This window comes from Nestor notabilis, unplaced genomic scaffold, assembly GCF_000696875.1.
Source record: "Nestor notabilis isolate BGI_N333 unplaced genomic scaffold, ASM69687v1 scaffold9337, whole genome shotgun sequence".
In the NCBI taxonomy this organism is placed as follows: Eukaryota; Metazoa; Chordata; class Aves; order Psittaciformes; family Psittacidae; genus Nestor; species Nestor notabilis.
In genome coordinates this window covers 15,118-19,656 of record NW_009937765.1, presented here as the reverse complement: position 1 = coordinate 19,656, position 4,539 = coordinate 15,118, and the positions used below count along the sequence as shown (strand labels likewise).

General features: G+C 49.2%; 1 protein-coding gene across 1 annotated transcript in view; it reads left to right on the top strand.

Moving 5' to 3' along the window:
• Positions 1 to 735: 735 nt before the first annotated feature.
• The window catches only part of LOC104409194 (myelin transcription factor 1-like), a gene marked incomplete at its 3' end in the record, with an annotated part of 17,521 nt that continues 13,717 nt past the window's right edge, over positions 736 to 4,539 (top strand). The window contains exon 1 of the mRNA XM_010018997.1: positions 736 to 831. The remainder of the gene's footprint in view (positions 832 to 4,539) is intronic.

Genomic DNA, 4,539 nt, shown 5'->3' with positions numbered 1-4,539 from the left:
TGCTCTAGTGGAAGGTGTCCCTGCCCGTGGCAGGGGTTGGAGCTGGATGAGCTTTAAGGTCCTTTCCAACAAAAACCAGGCTCGGATTCTGTGAAGGGAAAGTGCCCAAAATCTGCTTATAGAATACACATTTCCCACAGTATTTCCCCTTGGATAGAGGTTCCTCTCTGCCTGTTCTCCCTTGCTCCAAAGGCAGTTTTGTGTCTGAGAGCTTTAACTTTGAGACCCTTGTTTTGCACCTTCACTGCCTGTTGCTGTAATGACCCACTCCCAAAATACTGATGTCACACAGAGTTGTTGCGGGGACCTCACTCTGCTCTCACTGCTGGATGGGTCCCATCCACTGCTATAGATGTGCAAATGAACTTAACCTTAAGAAGAGGGTGTAAAGGGGAAGCCCTTTGCCAGCTGCCATGAGCACAGTGGGGCTCCCTGCTCAGCCCTGGTGACACTGTTAATACTCTGTTTTCCAACCAACGACCAAGCTGAGCAGCATTGCAGTGCTCAGGATAGGCTGAGGGTGCTCAGTTCTTCATGTCTGGGGCTCTTGGCCCTGGCGTGATGCCCTGGGGTCCTGCTTGGAGCATGGAAGCCCTCAGGCAGGATTTGCACGGCCATTAAAGAAAGCAAGCAGGGAATAAAAAGTGCATTTTGACCTCTGGTTGATGCTGCTGATGGGGTGCTGGGCTGACTCTGTGTCCTGACCCTGTGTTCCTCTTCCCTTCCCCAGAAAATGAGTTTCGAGGTGAGCTGCTGAATCAGAGGTGGACCTGTGGAGAGAAGATCAGCAGCTGCGAGGGAGCCACCAGCCTGCACGGCACACACATCAAGGTGAGCAGAAAGCGCTCGGTCCTCCACCAATGTGTGCTGCTTATGGGTAGCGACCCCCTGCCACGGGATGTGCTGCTCCATCCCTTATGGACCAGGTGGTTCTGGGGGGATGGAGCCTTTCCGGTACCCAAAGTGATGGGCAGGACTTGGAAGTCTGTGTCTCCTTGCTTCAGCCAAACCTCCTGTGTGGTGAATTCGGGGCTTCCAGCTGCCAAGATTTGGCTCTGAATCCAGATATTTAAATCCTTGCCTTCCTCTCCGGTCCCATCCTTCAAGGGCGGCTCAGATCTGGGTATTTAGGTCAGTCCCAGGCCTGTTTAAAATGGGCCCTTTCTCCAAGGCGCCGGGTGGTCGGAAGAAGCCCCTCATACACCAGGTGAAGCTGTGGCCCCTTTGGAGGAGACAAGGGGGGCATTCATCCCCACCGGGACCCCGGCAGCTCCTGGGGGCTCAATAGAGCTGCTCATTTACTGCTGCAGCTGTGGCTGATGAAAGGGGTCCAGCCAAAGCTGTCAAACCTCCTGGCAGATTCACAGCCAGCAGATTAGAAAGCTTTAATTAAGCACAGAACTGTGCTGCTCACTACGCAAATGGCACATCCTGTCCCATTTTGGCCTCTCGGTAGTAAGGCACCATCTCGGACCCACCTGGGTGTTGGAGGAAGCCCTCTTTGGGTGACTGATGTTACCGATGCTTCCTGTATCCCCAAATAAACCGAGCGCTGGGAAAACCCCAAACCAGCAAAAATGCACCCTGAAACCCCATCCTTCTTCACTAACAAGCTGTCAGCTGCAAGCAGGTGTCGCCAGGAAAGCTCTCACCTTCTTAGAAAGCAGAGTAAGCAGTTGTTGCTATATTTAAACCCAGCTCAATTAAGGCTTTTCTATTGAACCTGCCAAATAAGCACTTAGATTAGATTTAATGAGATTGTTGTATGTTAATAAAGCAATGATTATGAAAGGTAATATTGCTGGTACCTGGTGCTCAGCTAGTGCTCTGCCTCTGCCAGGCACATTGTTCATATTAACTGTTTCTTGCTGTTAGTCTGTGTTTTAACAGAGCGACTGGTCAGGAGGGGGAGGTCAGGAGGGGGCTTGTGAAGAAGGAGGAGGGTTTGTGGAGCTGCAGCTTTTCGAGCTGGTAGTGCTGGTCCTGCAAAGCCAGGTCCATGAAGACTCACACTGTGGGATGTCGGGAGTACATATAGGTCTGATCCTGTGCATCCCTGCCTGTCAGACTGAGGTGTAAGCGAGCAATAGATGGATTCTAGTCCTTTGTCATAAAAGCCAAATTAAACTTGAAAGGAAGAGGGGAGAAGGAGGCTTTGATAAGGCTATTGCCAGCTCTATAAGCAGGTTTCTCCACTTCAAATCCATTTAGGCAAATGAAACAATATTTGTATTTGATCAGTGCAGTAGCATATTTATTTTCTATGGTTTCCTAAAATCCTAGTAGAAGTTAGGATAGTTTAGACCTGGATATTGTGTGTACGCAGCCTTCTTGCCTCGCAATGGGGAAGAAGGTCTCAAGCCCTCTCTAACCTTTGGATCTGCACCGTGTGCACACACTTGCTCAGAAATACATATTGTATTTAAATATAGGTTTTCACACCAGTTACAGCTTGTTATCCACGGGATGTGCAATGGTGAAGGATAATGGGATGTGGGGCACGTTTACTTATTTATTTTTGCCTCTAAAGAATTCCAGGCATGGGATAAAATTTCCCATGATGGGTCTGAAATAAGATCTCTGGAGAGGGCTGGGGAGAGGTGCTCAGTGCACGGAGCCAGCTGAGACCATCCATATGGATGCTCCTGCTCCTGGATCACGGTGGCTGATGGAGAAATGAATCTGCCACCCAAATCTTCCCTGTTCTCCTGTGCCATGGTCGGGTAGCTGGGGGTACAAATAAATAGCTGAAAGGCTGTTGCTGAAGTCTGGCTGCTGTTAGGATGGAGAGGGCTGATATTGATGGGGCCACCACAGTGTCCTTGCCACAAGCACTGGCTGCTGTGGTCCTCCTCGGGGATACACATGTAGCTCACTTCAGCAATCACCTTGTATTGTGCCACTTGAGGACAATCTTAGGAAAAAGGCATCTTATTGCTGAGCTTGAATACGGTGAGGTTGAAGAACTGTGATATTTGTTTTCCCTGCCCCTCCTCTCCTGGCCTGAGAGCTGTCTGCACGTATGGAGCCACTTTAGGTCTCTCTGTGTGTTAAATAGCATTTGGATTGAGTGTTGTAGCACTTGCAAACAGTCAAGGGTAAAGTATATGTCAACTTAAACTACTGCATGTGAAATCCCCCCAGCCTAATGCTCCAGTGTCAGCGCTGCAGATGCACACGGTGCAGCTGCGGCTGTGTCAGACGTGATGCTGGGGAGCATCTCTTCTGGTCCGCTTCACTCGTGCAGAGGATGCCTCTGCCATCCCATAGAGCATTACTGCTTGGTAAGCATTTCACTTGCAGCATTGGGCCCTTCTTAAGGTAGGGATTGGACCCTTTCTGCAAACACAAGCTGACAGCACGGCTTCAGGAGGATGTTTGTGACACAGCTGGAATGTTGAATGTGAGGTGGGCACAAGCTGTGGGTTTGCAGCTGAAGATGTCAAGGCAAAATCCTCCCCCTGTGACTCCAAGCCTGAAAACACCACACAGGGTGTCCTTTTCTGGAAGCAGCCAGAGCAAAAGGCAGATTGTAGTTTATTCAGCTGAGGATGGGACTCACAATAGGTGGAATGTCAGGAGGATTTAAATCAAGCAGCAAGGAAAACCCTAAAGGAAGAAGGATAAAGAAAAAAACCCTAACCTGAGCGTGGTTATAAAATAGCAGCTGGGAGCTACTATTGAGCCTTTGTTAAAGTAGAAATGAACTCCTGATCAAGGGTATTTCTTCCTCCATCACCCCTAATTTATTGCTTTCTTAAAGGCAAATTCCATATCGGGTGGGGGAAAAACCCTCTAAAAAAGTAAAAGCAGAGAGAGGAGAAATCAGGATAAATTCAAATCCGTCATCACCAGTTGGGGGGTGCTGGGGGGCAGTTTTGCTGCCTGGCTGTGATTTGCCTCATAGTCTACATCCACCTGGACCTCAGGGTTTGCTCCCTTCATTGTCTGTGCTGATAAGGTGATCCTTGGGCAGGAAAGGAGCAGCAGATGACACTAATACGGCAAATTAACCAGCAGATTAATCTTCCCTGGTGAGAACTTGGAGTTTGCTGGGATAAGGTTGGTGATGGTGAAGGTTTCCCACATAGCATCCTTCTCCCTTCCCTTCCTTCATCCTGGCTTTGAACTCAGAGCCCTGAATCAGAGTTGTGGGACCTGGACCATCCTCTGACTCTGCATAGGTAGAGTAAGGGGTGGTGGTGCCCTGCTTCGTTAGGGTGTTCAGCACTGCCTCCTTCCTTGAGGAGCTAAAGAAGGGGCTCTTTGGACCTGGAAGAGGGGAAGGACCAAGTAGAAAACCACTTTTCAAGTATTCTGTAGGAAAAATCTTTCTCCTGGCACTTGCCTCCTCCTGCTTTACCTGCTGCTAGGCAGATTTGAGTTTTGCTTTTCTAGCTAAAAATAGAGGCTCTGTCTGTCTGTCCGTCCCCTCGAAAGCTCAAACACAGCTTCTTGCAAATGGCGTTTTGCTATGTTCACAAATAAGCACTGATGGAAGCTCTGCTGCTTTAGCTCAGCTAAAATAAACATTCCTGC